This window comes from Zalophus californianus, chromosome 12 (genome assembly GCF_009762305.2).
Source record: "Zalophus californianus isolate mZalCal1 chromosome 12, mZalCal1.pri.v2, whole genome shotgun sequence".
In the NCBI taxonomy this organism is placed as follows: domain Eukaryota; kingdom Metazoa; phylum Chordata; class Mammalia; order Carnivora; family Otariidae; genus Zalophus; species Zalophus californianus.
In genome coordinates this window covers 43,558,841-43,579,337 of record NC_045606.1, presented here as the reverse complement: position 1 = coordinate 43,579,337, position 20,497 = coordinate 43,558,841, and the positions used below count along the sequence as shown (strand labels likewise).

Here is a 20,497-nt window from a genome sequence, read left to right as displayed (position 1 = left end):
CACTTATCTCCTGAACTTAGGATACATTTTCTCCACCACTGCTCCAACTAGAGATATAGCAATTATCTAGGTAATCAGGAAAATAGGATTCATCATCTATCCCAGTATACCACTGTCATTTTTGTTCTCCAGAAACACAGCTCTTTTAATACAACCCTTTGCCCAAGTACCTTTAATGGTTCCCCTTTACATACAAGAGTAAATGCCAGTTTGGATTTGAGCTCCTGCACTATAGAGACCTAGCCTTACTGTACTGGAGATAGGGTTGCCAGATTTAGCAAATAAAAATAGAGGACTTTATCTGGCAACTCTTACTGAAGGATAACCTACTGCAGCAGTGAGACCAAACTACTTCCAAACCAAACAAATACTATGCTTGCTATTATTTAAAATTCTAAATCATCAGGGGAGCCTGGGTGGCTCAGTTGGTTAAGTGTCTGACTCTAGATCTCAGCTCAGGTCTTGATCTCAGGGTCGTGAGTTCAAGCCCCACATTGGGCTCCACACCCAACTTCAAAGAAAAAAAATTCTAAACAGTAAGTATAGCATGGACACTGACCAATCAGAATGGATGCAGATAGTTAACAAGCAATAAGGCTGAATCAATGTTTCCCCATAACCTATCAGCTTTGGCATTGCCCAACTTGCACTGCATTCCTCAAAAGAAATACCATTGCCCTTTTCTTTATCCCTTCAAATACTACCCATCCTTCAAAGATTTCTTTAATATTAACTTTTTCTGTAAACTTTTTCTGAATTAACCAAAGCCATTTGAGTTTAGTATAAAGATCAAGGTGAATGCCCCCTTATCTGAATTTCTCTAGCAAAGACCGCTTATGTGACTCACTTGAGATATGCAACCTATGCAGAGTCAACTCTCCATAGATCTTTTGCATTTCTGCATATCTTATAAGCAGAGACACTGCTCTTTGTTCTGGACTATCTTTTCAAGGATTTTTATATAGCAAACAGCCTTGGAAGACAGAGGTAGTATTTCCCTCTGGAGCAAAGGGTAGGCATGCTCACTGCCTATTATAAAAAAAAATCAGGTTTCCTAAGCACAGGGACACTCTTCTGTAACAAAACCCAGTGAGTGTGCAAGTATTCATCAAACCCATGGGTATTACTTCTTTGGGACTTAGAAGCAAGGGGAATGGACTCAAATATGCTAACGCTCATACAGTGTGCTCTTCTGTAAGTATTGAAGTCCTTGTTCTCCTACCTAAGAGTCTTGTGTCTTCTGCCAGCATATATGAAACTAACCGAGAGGCCAATTTGAACTTACTAGTACAGTAAAATCTCAGACCCATCATAGTCATTGCTACTTGTTATTTAAATGTTTTACACATGTAAATGTAACACCTTTAACTAGATTATACTTAATCAGTTACCGTTCATTTAATGACTAGCACTGCACATAGTGATAAATACAAAAAAAATTTTCAGTGAATAATACTTTAGCATATTTTGAGAGGAAAAACAAAAATGTAAAGGGGAAGAGGTTATAGGAAATATTTAGGAAACTCTAAACAAGGAAGAAAGTCTTCTTGAGAAATTGGGCATTGGCTTAAAGTTAAGAATAAGGCTAAACTAGGAATATTGGAAAAAGATCCAGACAAAGTGAAAGAATCAATAGGAACCTCCAAGCCTGATTTCTGAATCGGTGCTGCATATCAGCACTGCCTAATTTTCAAAGAGCCTATATCATCTTCGTCCTTGCCATCTCCAACAAATTATTTACTTCTCTTGTATGTCTAGTGGATAGTATTAAGGATGCCATTGCCATGATGGTAGTACAGTTGGACAGCAGGATGGCCACAAGTTACCTGTGTTTATTTAGAAAGAGAAACGTGTAGTATATTGTTCACCACAGAAGCTCAGGTAAAAGTGTTCACATTATTACTGAATTACCTCTCCAGGATTCCATAAGCAATCTGTGGTAAAATGTTTAACCTCTGTCATTATAAAGAAATGCCAACGGAATGCACTTGATTTTTAAGTAGTAAAGTTCACATTTGGGAAATCAAAACTTTTCTTGACCTGAAACTTTATATTCCAAATAGGCACATGGATTATGAGCTAAATGTCAAAATTTTTCTAGCCTCTTTCCCTTAGTTTTAATTTCACAAGACGATTTTGGATGCCCTCATGCTGAATCTCATCACCCATCAGAACATTTAAATTAAAAACATCTGACAGACTTGGCTTATGAATTCATTTCCATAATGTTCAAATATCCGTATCAAGCCTCTGTGTCTGATAAGTGGGCTTTTTTGGAAAAAGAATAAGCATATTATAAGCCAGCAGGAGTCATCCTGCTACTTACATTTTTATGCAAGAATTAGATATTAGGAGATTCCTAGGTCAGAGTAATCAACTTCAATTTAAACTTTTTTTTTCTTTTGTAGGATTTAGCGGCTTCTATAAATGGTCTATGATGACTTCTAAATGCAATGAAAAATTGAAGGAAAAAAAAGCATGATGTTATGTTTTTCTGATATCTTCAAGTTCCTTATCTTAAAATCTATAACTGAAGTATAAAAGTCACACGTTTATAAAATATATATTCTATAAGTGTTTTTCTTCTCTCCTTCAACCAGGCCTAAAACCTGGACATTAACAAAGTTTACTTTGCTTACTTCCTCCCTAACCTCCGTCAGAGTCTTACCCCTAAGCTCCTCATTAGGTGCCGAGCCTCCACAACTTACCCCAGCTGCCATGTTCCCTCTCCAGTCCAGGACCTCAGGCTTCCAGAGTGTAGCCACATTCAATGACTAAGAGTGCCATGGTAAAGGGAAGTACCAACGATTTTACATATGACTTTTCTGAGTCCAAAACAATGTACCTCATGCCAGGCTTCCTGAGAATTATTTTCTTAATGCCAGAAGGTTATTCTAATAGTCAAATAAAACAGTTCCTGGCACATAACATGGGCTCAATAGCTTTTTAACTGAACTGAACTAATCATAACAATTTTCAGTAGAATGAGAGAGAAGATGTTCCAGTTCTCACACATTTTGCACTATAGACACAGGGCCTAATAGTAACAGACTGACAAATCTTGCATAGAGAAAGGGATACAGCCAAAAATTAGGCTGAGAATGTTACTCACTAATTCACTGCACAAGCAAATTTGGGCCACTTAATATTCATTATCAATTTGGAGGGTCAGATAACAAATCATAATGATAACCATAAAAAAGATAATTTTCAGTACTTATTATACACTACATATTATGGCCATCATGTTATATAGACTGCCTCTGCACTGGGTCATACCATGTATCAGTCAGGACATGTTAGTTAATACTATGAAACAAATAGTCCTGAAATATCAGTGTCTTGAAACAGCAAAGATTTATTTCTGGTCCACATTGTGCAGCCAGCAGGTACCAGCTGGAGCTGACAGAATACTACGTCAACACTTTCTTCCACCATCTCCAAGACAGGGGAAACGTTGTGGCAATTTGTGCATTGTTTTATAAAAACTTTTGTCTGGAAAACACACACATCACTTCCACTCACATTTTATTAGCCAAGCAAGTTACTGACTTCAAGTGGCCAGAAGAAAGTCCAGAACATTATTAACAGCCCTAATTAAACCACCTTGTAAAATATTAGAGCCTCAAGAGACTTTGGAGATTATCTTGAAATAACCTGTCATTTTACAGATATGGAATGGAGACACAGAGAGATGAAATTCACACAGCCATCAATGGTAGAGTCAGAGGAAAGAGCCTGCATCCCACTATGGGACTTTTATCCTTAAGTAATCATGCTATTGTAGGAAGTTTGTCTGTATATATAGGAATTACTATAGATAAGGCAGTACTTGGTAAGGAGGGCTGTTCTGTGGGTTTATTAGTTCAAAGAAAGTTTTCCTATATGTTTTAGTTTGGTTCTGTTCTATCCAGATACTTACCTATGAGGGAACCTAAAAAGGTCTTTAAATAAAGTTCTTAAAATGACAACAAAGAGTTAGTTTAAAGTAACTGAACTACCCAATAGCTAATATAGTAAGTTCAAACTACAATGATAGCAAAATGTACTGCACATTTGTTATGTGCCAGGCACCACATTAACATCTAATAGGTACTATTCATTTCCACCTCGGAACACCCCATTAAGGTATGTACTGATATTTTCACCATTTGACAGAGATAAGAGAGCAACCAAGAAGTTAAATAACTTGCCCAAGGCCACACAGCTATTAAGTAGTAGACCTAAGATTTTAAGTTGGACATTCTAGCTAAAACCCGCACTCTTAATCTCTGCCATCCCAAACCACTACATTGTATGTGAGGACTTCATTTATCTGTTAATCTAAGTATGAAATAAATACACACAATAATTTGTAGTTAATTTACAGTGTCTAATTTTAATTTCCAGTTTCTTCAGCAACAGATGGTTAAAGGAAATGTCCCTGGCCTACGTAGGCAATTTCATTCTATCCATTGTATCTTTTAAGTTACTTGAGGGCAGAGATCAGGCCAACATCCAGCACCATGCCACCAATGTAATTAATGCTTAATAAATATTTATGGAGGGAATGAATGAATTCAAGTTCTCCATTATTTCTGATTTATCACTGTCACTCATAACATCTAAACTAGAAAATCTTTATTTAAAAGTTTTTTTTTTAAATTTTAATACACATTTCAAAAACCTTTAGGTTCGGGGCACCTGGGTGGCTCAGTTGGTTAAGCGACTGCCTTCAGCTCAGGTCATGATCTCAGGGTCCTGGGATCGAGCCCCGCATCGGGCTCCCTGCTCAGCGGGAAGCCTGCTTCTCCCTCTGACCCTCCCCCTGCTTGTGTTCCCTCTCTCGCTGTCTCTCTCTCTCTCTGTCAATTAAATAAATAAATAAAATCTTAAAAAAAAAAAAAACCTTTAGGTTCTTGGTCTGAAATGCTCAGATACCATCTTTATCAACTTTTCATTTTTGCCAACGCACTGTTTGAGATTTTGGCTGTATATTTTGCCCCCAAAATAGCTTTGTGGTATCTGTTGAACTGTATTTGCTTTTTATCTTTCCCATGCTATTTAGCCATTTGGTACCATGTGCACCTTTCCCATCCCAGGGAGAAGGTACTCCCTGAGTTCATGAAAAGAAATTCAGTTGCCTACTACCCTATCATACATCAATTCCCCGTTGCCACCTAATGTCCTCCAGAATCCAGGCTGAGAGATGGAAACAGGTCAGTGAAATCTGATACTAAACATAAGATTCACGAGATACCTGGGTGGCTCAGTCGGTTAAGCAGCTGCCTTTGGCTCACGTCATGATCCCAGGGTCCTGGGATCGAGCCCCAGATCAGGCTCCTTGCTCAGTGGGGAGCCTGCTTCTCCCTCTGCCTGTCGCTCCCCCTGCTTGTGTGCTCTATCTCTGACAAATAAATAAAATCTTTAAAATAAAAAAAATAAACATAAGATTCACAAAATTCACCATTTCATGTAGTAGACAAGTACACTGGAAATTTCTGTTTCCTTTGATGTATTGATTATCAATTGTAAAAAAAATAGGCAGAAGTCAGGCAGAAGGAGGGAAAAATAGAGAAAAAAAATAAGAGACTGTAAGATAGACTATCATATCCTCAACTGTTCCTATCAGGAGAGGGACCATGTCTTGACTCCTTTTCTGGTTATGAAGTACCTATTTCCTAATCAAGTCAACTTTAATAACTGATAAGAAGTTCTTAAAGAATTGGAAAAAAAACTATTAGTTTAGAGAGTATTCCTCACATTGTGCTCTTGACTTAGTTTTCCTCAAAATACTTATGTATGCTTCATGTTAAATGGGTTCTTTGATCAAATAAACTAGGAAAAAAGTGGGTTAGAACAATTAAATGGTTTTCTTCATAAGACTTCTCAGATATCTTTCAACACATACTGCATAACTAGAAATTTATAGGGTACTTTAAGTTCACCCTATTTTCTCATCCTTTTATACCAGTATGGTAAAAAAAAAGCTATACTTTTGGATGTTCATTTGTCTATAGGAAATGTGTATTTGTTGAGTCATACACGACAAGTAAATTTCTTCCGAATCCAGAGCTGAGGACTGAAATTTTCCAAAGGACCTATTGTTGAGAACCCATGTATTAAATAAACACGCCATTTAACAGTCCTTCTAAGCATATATTGCAATCACACACACACACACACACACACACACACACACACACACACACACACACAAAATCAGTAAACTTCATTTATCTTGTTTGGGGAATTGATCATAATATTTTGTATTTCCTTAATTGGCAGGATCCTTCCATGAGTTGGGTGCTCACTTTCTACCTAACTAATGCACCAAGAATGACTGAGACCATTTATAAGTTCTACCAGATCCAGCAATGTGCTCAAAATTCATGATCTCTTCCTCTGGTTAGCAGAGCTAGAAGAGCTAAGTTCATCTACTGTCACTGTCACTCGTTGTGTAAGTTGGGCAAATTATTTCATCTTTATTAGTCTCTATTTCCCCCCTTCTGTTGTGAATAGCAATACTTCTTTTGAGAGTGTTTATGAGATTAAATGAACACATTTTTGATAGAGGGCTAGCACAACTCATTAACAGGAAGTATTCCACAGATGCTACCTCCCAATATTCTGTCACTCCATCCACCTCCCACCCACCTCCTTTTCACCTCATCATCTAATCTCTCTAAATCTTTTAGTAAGAAAATAAAATATTCCAGAGCATACTTTGTATTCTTTCTAAATCATGTAATCAATTTCTAAATTGTCTAATTGGTACATTGGAATTCTCTTAAGAGGCAGTAAAATTAGAAGGGGAAACAAAAGGTCCTACCATTCCATGGTGGAATACACTTACACAGTCATCTCTGTTCTGATCCTTTCGACCAGAACTGGAAAGATGCAACATTTCCTTCAATGAAAGTGTTACAAACAAGCCTTATGAAAAGATGTCTAATGTTTGTTGACTTATGGGTTCATACCTTATTTAAAGAAAGAATGTAGGTGATCTAATATACAGTATTGTTGAATTATTATGTTGCACACCCGAAACCAATATGACACTATGTTAATCCTATTTGGATAAAAAATGTTTAAGTAAGCTATCTATTCCACATACCTGATTGACAAAGATATTGTCATGATTATTGTTTTATTTGGTGCTGGTGAGAATACAGTAAAAGGTTACTAACACTAAAAAAAAGAGAAAGAGAAAAGAGTTGACATGTTTCTCCAGGGTTAGTACCAAATCAGAGGTGCAGCGTTGGGCCCTCCAATTGCAGATGGGCACCAAACAGCTATAGGTAGCTAGGTTTCTATTTCTGGGAAGAAAAATACATGTTGTTGGGCTCATGCTTAGTCCCCATCCCGGACATCATAATCAATTTCCTCATTAACCTATTTATTCTACTCAAGGGAGATTTCAATGTTAGTTATTTTCACTCTCTCATCTCCAATTCACTCTTGAGCCTGACCCCATCTGGCACTCATACTCACCACTGGATTTAAATAGCTTTTTCTAAAAAGAGATTTATTTATTTGATAGGGGGAAAGGGCAGAGGGAGAGGGAGAGAATCTCAAGCAGACTCTCTTTTGAGCACAGAGCCATATGTGGGGGCTTGAAATCAAGAATCGGACACTCAGCCAACTGAGTCAGCCAGGCGCCCCGTTAGATAGCTCTTTTTAAGAGAACTAAAAGCCTCCACTGGCCAAATCCAATGGTCAGTAATTAATCAGGATCCTTTTCAACACTCTTCAATTCTTTTCCTTGAAACTTTCCTTATTTTGGCCTCTAGAACCTTACTTTCTCCATTTTCTTTCTATTCACTTCTCCTCTTTGTTAGATCCTTCTCATCTCCCATCCCCAGGGCTCTAATCTGAGACATCGCCTCCCTGTCTATACTCCCTTTAGAGGTGATATCATCTACTCTCTGAGCTCTAACTTTCCTCTATAAGCTAGGAATTTCCATATTTATATCATCAGTTCAGACCTCCTCCCCAAATTCCATACAATATAACTAACTATCTACTCAATATCTTCATGTAGTCATTTAATAAGAATCTCAAAAATAATACATACAAAAATTATTCCTTCCAAATGCCAACTTTATCTTTCTGTTGTTCCGACCAAAAACTTTGGAACCCATCCTTGACACCTCTCTTTTTCTCATACCCATATCCAATATATTAGCAAATTCTGTCAGCTCTACCTCCAAAGGATATTCAGAATTCAACCACTTCTTAATACCTTGCCCATAACCTCTGTAGTTTAATCCATTATTTCTTTACCTGAACCACTAGTTTCCTAACCTGGCTCCTTCTGTCCCCTTCACCTCCTATAGTCTATTCCCCACATAGCATTCCAAATGATCCTTTTAAAACAAGTTATATCATGTTACTCTTCTAACTGAAATCCTCTAGTGTCTTCCCATCTCAGAATTAAAACTCAAAGTCTTTATTGCGCTTTATAAGACTACATGATTAGGCTTCTGCCTCCTCTACTTTCCCCGTTGCTTGCCATCACACTGGCCTCCTTGCCGTTTCCAGAACAAACCAAGCATATTCCTGCTATCTATTTGAAACTCTCTGTAACACATTTACCCCTTACTAGTGTAAAATTCCTTAAACAGTATCTAAAATATCACCTCATTACTCTCTACCTACTGACACTTTTTTCTTCTTAGCATTTACTACCCCCTGAAAATAGTATGTGTATTTTTATTTGTTATCTCTCTTCCCACTAGAAGTTTATAAGTTCCGTAAAAGCAAGGACATTTTTGTTTTGTTTTGTTTTGTTACCATTATATCCCACTTCCTCAAACAGTGTGCCAAATATATTTTGGTATGATTTGGTAAATACTGGTTGAATGAACTAATTCAATAAAGCATTGGAGTGGCAAGGGAATGAGATTGACTGACGTCCATAGGATGGTCATCTCGTCCTTTGCAATAGAGAATTTGTATATGACCCAAATATTCTCTCACCTGGGACCATATTAGAAAATCAAAAAAAAAAAAATTTACCTTCCCTTAGACTTTCTTGTCACTAATCCTTGACTTTTTCTGTCTCTAAGACCCTGATCACTCAGCCAATCTGTCATTACACATGAGTCATATAATTCTTTATCTCAAACTTTTCTTCTGCCAGACAAATGGACAATATGATATATTTGGAATTAAGCCCACCTAGAGAATTTTCCTTCCCACTGTCCTCCGGGAACACTATACATCATGCAGCACTGTAATTAAGATTTGAATCTTCTCCTCAATATCATTATTAACTCCCCAGGTGGCCATGAATGTAGGTTCACAAAGGTGTAGCAGTAAGGAGGAGTAGATGCTGAGAGTTTGAACTACCTATTCAGGCAACTTTCTTGTACCTTCAGGATCTGCTGTTTTCACATTCAATTTGATGATGGGGCACTGCTGGGCACCCACAACTTAATGGCTAGGCACATATGACAGCATCAATTTATGAGGGGCAACTCAGGTCACTTCATCCCTTAGTCCTATGGTGTCTACTGAGCTAGTTGCAAATAAGAGCTACTTCTTAATGTGACTACAGTTACTTGCACAAAGGGAATTATTTTGCTTCTTTTCTGTTATGGATTCTCGCCTTGGAGCTTGACTTATTTTCACTCTACTCCCCAATCCACCACAGACAATTTTTTCATCATAATATCTGCTACTTCATTAAAGTAGAGTGGCGTGACTAATGGACCAATTTGAGAGCTCTTCTCTTGTTTGAAAACCTTCAGGTTCACATAACATATGCAGATGTAAAAAGCATTACCTCTAAAGCATACACATACACACACACACACACACACACACACACACACACAAATTCAAAGATTTGTACCTCTTTCTTAGTGGTAATGGGCTCATTGAATAACTATTTGTTTTTCACTTCGAAGAAAAAGTCCTGATAATCTTCAAAGAGGTGACAGGATGCTATATTGTCAAGGTTTTTATCCTCCTCTTCCGGTAAGATGTCTTACCAAGACTTCTAGGATTTCTTCTACTTCCCTTTCTCCTCATATCATCAGGATGTGACAAATGTGGTGAACCAACACGACAGTGATACAGCCACGTTTCCTTTAGACAAAATTATAGCATAAAGCTGGACAACTGATTGGACCCTAAAGCAAAACAGTAAGAGTGTACTATTTTCCCTGCCAGATAAGAACAAACTGATTCTGTTATTTTTTACTTACTGGACAAAGACAGAAAATATTCACCAGCTTAAGAGCTGCATAACAGATTCGATGGGCTCATAATGATTTTCTCGACTTAGGAGACCTCATCAAGAAAAGTAACTATAATTGAATTCACTACCTGATTAAGCTTATAATAATCTACCATCATTCTCCAAGATACATCTGTCTTCTGCATTAATCTAACTGGGGATGTGATAAGAATCATCAATCTTCATCTTTCAAGCCTTTAGTAGTGAGTAGTGGCACTAACATCTACAATTTCTCTAGAGATACAGGGTTGATTTTGATTTCCTTTTTTGGAAAAGAACAGAAATTTCAGATGCTTCCACTTTGCCATTTCTATCACAACGGGATTCATACCAATTGTTCTCAACCCAGAGAAAAATTGTGATTCAGAAAGTATATTCGTATCTATATTTTCTTTCCTTTTTGCTCCTTACTCTCAACTGTACAGATTTAATGCTGCATTTCTAACACCTCCTGTAATCAAAGTAAGTGTCTTTGCCCTTTGAAATACACTCATGTCTACAAGAAAAGAAAGATCATAAGCTCCAAACAGAACCAAATAGATTTCTAATTATAAACCCATTATCTGCTTAAACACATGTGACTTTGCCCACATTCACTTTCCTAAGCCTCAGTTTCCTCATCTATATAGGGTGATAAGTCTAAAGACTTATGAGGCAAAATCACCGAGTGTAGGCATTTATAGTAACCATAGGCAGGGTTGTAAAGCACACGCTGATTTTTTGCCTAAAGTGTTCCAATTCTCCAAGCCTTCTACTTTTCCTTTGGATTTTTTTCTGGGAAACACATTGTTTCCTTTCTCTCCTTAGGTTAAGTTCCCTCTTATGTATATTCCCTTAACACCATCTCTCTAGTGTTTGTTTCGGTTATTATTTTATATTCATTTTTGTATTTACTTGAGGATTATCTGTCTTTACGAATGCTCTCCATGCCCTGTGAGGGGAAGCCATGTCTGCTTTAGTTCATCTTTGTAGTCTTCATGCGTAGACTATTACAAGACTATTACAGGAACTTAAAAATTAGTTCAGTGGGGTGCCTGCCTGGCCGAGTTGGTAGACTATGTGACTCTTGATCTCAGGGTCATGCATTCAAGCCCTATGCTGGGCATAAAGATTACTTAAAAAAAATTAGTTGAATGAATGAATGAATGAATATCACAAAAGAACAACTAATTAGCACTTAGGATGGGTAATAAATACTCCATGCTTTATATACACTACACATATAACACCCAAACATCCTTCATATTTCTTCACTATAAATTTGGGAAAGTGAGATTCAGAGAAGGCTCTTTGCTGAAATTTATCCATTTTCCTCATTGGTCTTGCATATTCTCTCTCTTCCCACAATATCTTGATCACACAAAAATCTCAAGTGCATGATATAATTTGTCTACAATTTTAAGACCTCCAATGCAACACAGCTGATTTGGGAACTCTAGTCTGCATCAGAAACATATGAAAGCTAGTTTAAGTACCTCTGCCATGCACAGAGATTCTATTCTGTAGTTCAATAGAGAGACCCAAGTATGTATGTTTTTATAAAATACCTCAGGTGATGCTGATGCTAATGCAAAGACTATGCATATATCACTTCAGAAATTTTGGGAAACCTAGGAGTTAAGGAAGCAAAAGAGTGGTAGGGTTGGAATGTTTAGTGGTAGATCACAGAGAACTTCAAAGGAAGTTCTTAAGGAAAAGAAATTCTTACTCTTGGAATCTGAACTCCAGTATTCTGAAATGTCTAAGTGTTCTAGGGGATTAGAGATTAACTAGTACTGTGATAGGCAAAGAAACCATCAACACTGATAACTTAAAAATTGACTTTGTAGGCTGAGAAATCTTGATTTTTTTTAAATAAAAGAACCACTAAAACTATATATGTGAACTATTTTACATTTATTTCTAATTACCATGCAGCCTAACAACATTTGTGTATACTCCTAAATGTAGGTCATAGAGCTTCTGTATAATTGAAACTGTGATCTCCGTGAATCTCAGTCTTCTTAGGTTACTTCCCTAAAACTACAGAGATTTGTTTTTGCTTTGTAGAGAGAGAGAGCACGCAGGGGAGGGGAAGAAAGAGAGGGAGGAGAATCATAAGAAGGCTCCATGTCCTGTGCAGAGCCCTACAAAGGGCTCAATGAGATCATGACCTGAGCCGAAATCAAGAGCTGGACGCTCAACTGACTGAGTCACCCAGGCACCCCTAAAACTGACAGACATTTAATCACAACTCTAAAACAAATAGTAAAAATCTAATATTTATTTGTTCATTTATTTTGGGTGATGTTTTTGGAATTATCCCATACCCTACTGGAAAAAGAAAACCGATATATACTTTCTAGAGGACAATTCGGGATCTCTGAGAATGACAATTGAGATTTTGGAGGTAGACACAAAATGAACTGTGCTCTTCTAACCATTCCACATGGTGTCTCTGGGCAATGGACAAAGGAGCCTTATATGCCTCACTGAAGCACATTTCAAATGCTAACATAGGACTTCATGTATGAGAATGGGCACTTTCACTCTGTGAGTTAAAGGATACACTTTGCCTTTGTTTGTCATGGAGATTATTAGATTATTTTTTCTTTAAAATAGTTGCCAAGATCTCCATGAAAAACAAATAGAATTTTCCACTTACACATTCAACCCATGTATCCCCTTTACATAATTCTCTTGGTTCCTCAAATATTGACATTTAGGCAGTACAGTGAAACTGAACAAACTGAACTAAAAATAAATTATCAAAGAAAACTCTAACCTGATCCTACAGATTTCAGGTAACTCTTCTTTAAAATAATATAGGTATTATATCAGAATATAGATATATAAGAATACATACTTGTTAAGCTAAGACTCGGAAATCAGATTGACCATAGTTCAAATATCAGCTCGGCCATTTACTAGCTATGTGATCAGAGGTCAAGTTTCTGAACTCCTTCAAGACTCTGCCCATTCATCAGTAAAAGGGGAATATCTACTGCATAGGTTTGATGTGAGAATCAAATAAAAGCATGTATTGAGTACATTAAGACGGACCTGGTGAAGGTAGATATCAAGAATTATTACCTTTTAGGGGCACCCAGCTGGCTCAGTCAGTGGAATGCGCCAACTCTTGATTTCAGGGTTGTGAGTTCAAGCCCTATGTTGAGTGTGGAGCCCACTTAAAAAAACCAATCAATCAATCAATAAAAATTAAATAAAATGTTACTTCTATATTTAAAAAAAGGAATTATCACTTTTTATTATTACTAGCCATCATTGATAATAAAAAACTATTGGGAACAATCATAATAGTGATTATCATGAGGATATGAAACAAAGGACCAGCAGATCTTTCAAAACCTCATATCTGTATTTTTGTTGTGGCCACAGTTGTTTATAAACTCTGACTCTTGCCTTTTGGACTCTGATAGAGGCTTTTCTTTCTTAGCCCATTTGTTAAAAAATATTTAAGAATTTGGGGTTAATGTACCTGTTGAACAAAATGACAAAGGTTCCTTTGGTTCCTAGTTTTCAAGTTTCATGCTTGTTTTGATGTTTTTTGGAGGAGGGAAATTGTTGTGATGCTCAAATGGTAGCAACGCTTTTATCACACGCCCCATTAGCTCTCTTGATGTGAAAAGCTGAACTTGGTCCACACAGCTGTCATTTAGCATTCTCATCTGTGAAAAGAAAAATTAAATAAAGATGGAAACTTGCTATTTTTCTGCTTCAAAAATAAAACAAGGCCAGTAAAACTGTCATCAGGTCACTTTTCTCAGAAAAGCATTGGCTGACGTCCCGAAGGCAAATTGAATTGTGGAAAACGTCCCCACTGATTTTTGCAGGACAAAGCAGAGTAACATAACGGGGGACAAAGCAGGCCATGAGTTGAAAATAGGAAGGAAACTAAAATGTAAATGAGCACTCATGAACTCACATTAATGTTGCTTTGCTTTATTTGATAAACAAAGGAAAACACTGGGAACTGATTTTACTGTTAAATATTTACCTAAAGGTTGATTAACATAAGTCTTTAATTCGGAGCACTGAAGTTGAGATGAGGTATGCCTAACTTCCATGGATGTTAACTTTGCACTTAGAATTATGTACAGGTAAATGACCAAGGAAACATTCTGTCTGCCTGAGTTGCAACATTAGAACATACTCACAAAGAGGGGCGTGTTTCAAGTAACTCAATTTGCATTACTTTGGACCTAAGTGGAAATCATGATTTGACTCACATTCTAATGGAGAACAGGAGAGAAAGAGTAAATATCAGTACTGAATACAGATACAGTCACATTATATTTCATTGAAACTTTTTATTTTGGCAAGAAAACACTACAAAGAATAGTGTTATAAAACCTCAATCTTCTGGGCCCTTGACGGGCTCAGTTGGTGGAGCATGGGACTCTTGACCTCAGGGTCATGAGTTCTAGGCATAAAGCTTACTTTATTAAAGAAAAATGTTAGTGCTCGCTTCGGCAGCACATATACTAAAAATATTAAAGAAAAATGTTAAAAATAAATAAATAAAACTTTTATCCTCAAGCATTAATACTTCAAAGACCAAGAAAGACATTATATAATTAAATAAATAATGAACTCATTCGTGGGAATAAAAAAGGATTAAGGGTTACTTGCTTTCTTCCTTGGGGTATCTCTTCACTAGCTTTTATTAGATGAAAAATACTTTTGAGTGAAATTCCTAACGGAAAGTGCTTATGTTTATATTGTTCTAATTTTTTACACTCAGATAGATTCAGAATTTACAGAATCATCCTATTAGGATAGGTTTCCTTTTAAAGAAAAAGGTGGCCAGAAATTCTAAGGTCAGCTGGAAGTTAAAAACTGCAATAAATTGTAACTAGAAAATAAAAGGTAAATTTATATGAGTAACAAAGAGAGTATTTTTCCTGAAACTTGACATAGCCCTCCACCAAAGTATTATTTTTCCGATTACCAGAAGATGCTAAATAAACTAGATCGTGATTTAAAATTATTTTTGTGGGAAATTTAATAGATCTAATCATGAAACATAAAGAGACACATAAATGGAAAAAATATGTTAAAAATGAGGAAGTGGTCATCTTATGACAAAGGGCTATTAGTTTCATAAAAATAGTAAATTGAGGTAATAGGTAAAAGGTAGCAAAATATGCCACATTAGCATAAAGAAAATTTTAGCCTGAATGCAAATGAAAAGGAATATATACACAAAAAGCTCTTGGCCCTTCCCCATTTAACTAAAAGTAGGATTTGAATTTGTAAAGTTGTTCCCCTGCCCCTTTCTACCAGAAAGGACACAATTTAATCACCAGTGACAACTCTAGACCCTTAACAGCCCAGAGATGCACTAGAGGAATCTTACATATCAAACTTTACTTACTAGATTTTATTGCCCATTAGTTCCCCCATACATTTACCTTCCCACAATCCCTAGAAACTCAGTCTCTTTCCTTTGTCCTGTCACTTCTCTAAAAATTTATTGTTCTATTATTAAGATACTGCATAAGCCCAAGTTTTAACCACCCCTTTGAGTAGTTCATCGAGTACTCCCATGTATATATGCAATGCACATGTTAATAAGCTTCTATTTTTCTTTTGTTAATCTGTCTTTTGTCAGTCTAATTTGCAGGACCCCAGCTGGAGAACCTCAAATGGGTAGAGGAAAAAGAAAACTTTTCCTCCCCTACATAGAGACTCAGCAAATTGGGGATATTCTACAAAAATTATTTCAATAAATATCTTAAATCATAAGAAGATTTAAATTGTAGAAGTAAAAGCAGGTATGATCACTTCACTCATTAATGACAATGAGGCTGGTGAACAACATAAGATGAAGGTGCCATATGCTTAGCAGAACACCATGTGAATTATAAGCTCCTGTCTGGAAGATACCAGTGAGCTGTAGTGAGGTAGAGGGAAACAAAGATGTCGTGCACCAGCCTACATTCCCTGAGACCAGTACATAGCCCCTTAGATATGCCAAGGCTATTGTCTTGCCAAAGCTCCAGGACAACCAACAGGCCTCCGTCACAGAAAAGACTGAGGGTAAGTCTCAGGCTGCTGTTTGTGCAGTGTTCTGGGAGTGGAAGCCTACCAAGTCCTAAGTCCGTGATTGCTACAGTCCTGTGGGATCTAGGAATGCAAGCTCCCCCAGCCACCAGACCCAGGCCATCAAGGATATTCCTGGGGGAGGCAGCAGCCAAGACCAGGGCACCAGACATGCATAAAATCTCCCCTCTGGGAAACACTGGCAGGCTGGAGTGCAGGAGCAAGACAGCATGACGATAGCACCCACGCTCCAAGGTCTCTGGAAAGGTCCACAAGTGGCCCTCAGATGTGTTTAATGAGAAGCCTGCCCCTCAAGCTGCAGCTTTAATGAGGAAGAGCTCATGGGCCTCTTTCACAGAAAGACTGACCTGCTGGGTCTGTTACCTGTTGCTGCGCCCTGGAGATGGTAGCCATTTAAGAACTTTCTCTCTTTTTCTTTGTGGGGCTCAGGAGCATAAGCCCCACTGATCACTAGAGCCAGTTGATGTACAGGTCGCCCCTTAGCAGAAGCCACAAAAGCTGTGGCATCAGACACGTAATAGCTGCCCTCCAGGAGATACTGGCGCTCTGGAGCACAGCGGACGGAGTGTGCAAAGAAGGCACCCACCGGCTGGAGTAAGGCGGAGGGAGAGTGGGGAGATGGCGCCTGCTGGGTAATGAGCATTTTAAAAAGAAAAACAAAAAAACATTGTTCAAAAAAGAAAAGAAAATGGCATCTGCCAGCTAAAGGAAGAGAGAGGGCATAGAAATGGTATCTGCCAAGAAAGAAGAAAAGGGAAGAAAAGAAAGAAAAAGAGAAAGAAAAGAAAAGAAAGAAAGAAAGGAAAGAAAGGAAGAAAGGAAGAAAGAAAGAGAAAAGAAAGAAAGAAAGGAAAGAAAGAGAGGAAAGAAAGAGAGGAAGGAAGGAAGAAAAGAAAGAAAAGCAAGAAAGCAAGAAAGCAAGAAAGCAAGAAAGCAAGAAAGAAAGAAAGAAAGAAAGAAAGAAAGAAAGAAAGAAAGAAAGAAAGAAAGAAAGAAAGAAAGAAAGAAGAAGAAAGAAGAGAAGCAAGCTTGGAGTTAAAAAAAAATGGCGTCCCGCAGCTGCAGCAAGTGGAGAGGAAAGCACAAACATGGAGCGCACCTGTCTCCGTCCCAGCAGACACTCCTAGTGTGTGTTAAAGGAGCTGCCTGCCTCTCAGACCAACATTCCAAGACGAGAAAACGGAGCTCTCCCACGTGAAATCCGACACCCCCCACAGGGGCTGCTTCTGCGCTGGAACCTGCAAAGGGTGAGTCTGAGGGCAGGAGAACCCTGTAGTCTTTTTGATCCATGGCCCACTGGTTTTCAGAGCTAGTGGTTTTCAAGGTTCCTCTCCCAGGTTCAAGTGTTAAAGGTGGGGGCGCCCCATGCGGAGTTTGAACCCTTGGCTCGTCTGGGAGAAGCTCGGGGTTTCGAGTTCCCTCCCGGCTGTCACTGCGCCGGGGGTGGGGTTTACTGCCAGACTGAGTGTGTCCATCTGTCTCCTACCCAGCTCAGTGGGGACCTCCATTTGCCCGACGCATAGGGGCCGTCGGCGTTTTGTTGTTGTTTTCCAGAGGCAGTTCCAAATGTAGCGGAGATTTGGTGTATTTGTGGGAGGAGGTGAGTTCACCTCTTACATCGCCATGTTGAGCAGAACTTACTTTTGTTGCGCATGTGACCTAATGTGTATGCACAGTGTATTTTAGAATTATCCCTAAAATACAAATGTGTTAAGCCATTAAGACCTGCTGTAAATGGGGCCCAAGAATGCAAGAGCACCTCACTCTGAGGGCCCCAAACTGGCCTTGACAAAATCCAAACGCAGAGAGACAAGTGGTGGTGGAACAAAGGATTTATTTCAGTGAGGCCAATATCGGGAAGACAGCAGACTAACATCTCAAAAAACGGTCTCCAAAGTGCTGACAATACTTTTAGATTTATGTAAGGAAAATGTGGAACAAAGGTCAGGGGGTACAAGCAGGTGCACAGTAAATGTCAAGCTGATCATTGTTTTAGGGTCAACCAGTTGGGGTCTTGCTGATATTAGGCCAGTCCCTATTATTTGAGGGAGAAGTTTTGATTTCCAAAAAGGGATGCTTTGCCTGCAGGGTCTTTTGCCTGAATTAAAACATAAGCTGAAAAGAACTTAATCAGAAAGCGCAGGGGGTGAGGTGGGGGTGTCTGGTCTGGGTGGCTCAGTCAGTTAAGCGCCTGTCTTCTGCTCCGGTTGATCCTGGGGCCCTGGGATTGATGCCTGCTCAGCGGCAGGCCTGCTTCTCCCTCTTCCTCTGACCCTCCCTCCCAACCCCCACTCCCCCCACAAACCCCGCCCCCGCTCTCTCTGGCTCTTCTCTCTCTCAAATAAATAAAATCGTGAAAAAAAAAAAAGTGCAGATGGAGGCCGAAACAGGGGTAGTCGAAGTCCTCTTTCAATACCAATATTTATTCCTTTATTAGGAATGTTATATTAAGTATCTCCTGTAGGCCAGGGACTTTCCTAGGTGCCAGAGGTACAGCCGGGAACAAGTCCATGAACCAATGAAATTTACATTGCAAAAGGGAGTCTATAAACATATTTTCAAGTAATAAAGCAAGGTAATAAAAAAGAGAGTGCTGGGGTATTATTTTCCATGGGGAGACCAGAGCATTCTTCCCTGAGGAAGTGGCATTTGGAAAGAAAATTGAATACAGAAGAGTTAAGCTGAGGGAGAAAAACCAGGGAAGAGGCTGTGGCCATGGCCCGGGTAGAAAAACCCAGGAGCACTGCCTGTATGTTGGCAGGTGCATTGTCATGAGCACAGAGAGGACTTCAAGAGAGGTTTACAGTGTAGCAAAAAAATTATTTAAAACTGCCATCCTACTGGTAGCATTTACCTCAATTTTCTCATTTCACACCAACGGCAAAATTCACAAGGGGCAGAGATGGGAAGAGTTTTACAGGCAAATCACATAATTTAAAACCAAAAACCCATCTTCAGCATAGTAGAAAAAATCAAATCCCGAGGGCTCTAAGGACTGCTGAAAGAGAAAACTGTCACATTTCCACTTATCCTCAACAAAAGAATACAGTCAGTAACGTCATCATCAAAACACTTAATAAGGAAGAACTGTGTAAGAGATGAAGACACTTCGAGGCATGTAAACTGCCTGTCAGTGGTTATATTAATTATTTAGTGGAAGAATATAGCATGTAGTTTACCTTACAATGTGTGATACAAACTATGGAAAACAAAAGCTAGGGTAATAGACTTTATGGTGAGGGGGGCGGAGCAAGATGGCGGAGGAGTAGGAGACCTAGATTTCGGCTGGTATCAGGAATTCAGCTGAATAGGGATCAAACCATTCTGAACACCTACGAACTCAACAGGAGATCAAAGAGGAGAGTAGCAACAACTATCTGAACAGAGAAGCGACCACTTACTGGAAGGTAGGACATGCAGAGAAGTGAATCCGAGGCGATATTCGGGAGGATAGACGGCGGGGGAGGGGGCCTCCGTCGGCCGCTTCTGGCAAGTGATAGAGCCGCGGAGCACAAAATCGGACCTTTTAGAAGTCGGCTCCCCTGAGGGACGTCGCTGCAGTGGCTAAGCAGGGGGTGGAATCCTCCCGGGACAGTGTGGTCTCAGGACCCTTGGGGTCACAAAAAGACCGGGGGTGCCTGAGTGCGGCAGAGCTCCCGGGTATCGGAGCGGGGAAGCCGGCTGCAGAGACGGAGCGGAGGGGCAGGCTCTCAGCTCGGGGTGGCCATAAACTGTGATCCGCGGCCCAGTCGGGCCACTGCTCCTGCAGCAGGGACCCAACAAGCGGCAGAGCCAGGGAGACTCCCCTTCCTTCCCGGGGAGGAGCGGCGCGGAAATGCACCGCAGGGATCTGCTGGGTTTGGAAACTCCACACGGGGTCAGGTGCCGGAGATAGCAACGCTCGGTCACAGGCCGGGTGAGCACGGAGAGCGGCCGGAGACCGGGGACACAGGAGTGACTGCTTTTTTCTGGGGGCGCACTGAGGAGCGGGGCCCCAAGTTCTCAGCTCCTCCGGGTGGAGATTGGGAGGCCACCATTTTTGCCCTGGTCCTCCAAGGCTGTACGGAGAGCTTGCAGGGAACAAAAGCTCCTGAGATCAAACCCGAGCAGCTTGCTTAGCCCGGACCGACAAGGGCGGGGCAATTCAGCCTCCAGCAAAGACATTTGGAAACCACGGCAACAGGCCCCTCCCCCAGAAGATCAGCG

At 39.4% G+C, this 20,497-nt stretch overlaps 1 pseudogene; it reads right to left on the bottom strand.

Annotated features, from left to right (window-relative positions):
- The window catches only part of LOC113911092, a 56,793-nt pseudogene extending 39,859 nt beyond the window's left edge, over nucleotides 1-16,934 (bottom strand).
- Between the last annotated feature and the right edge of the window lie 3,563 nt (nucleotides 16,935-20,497).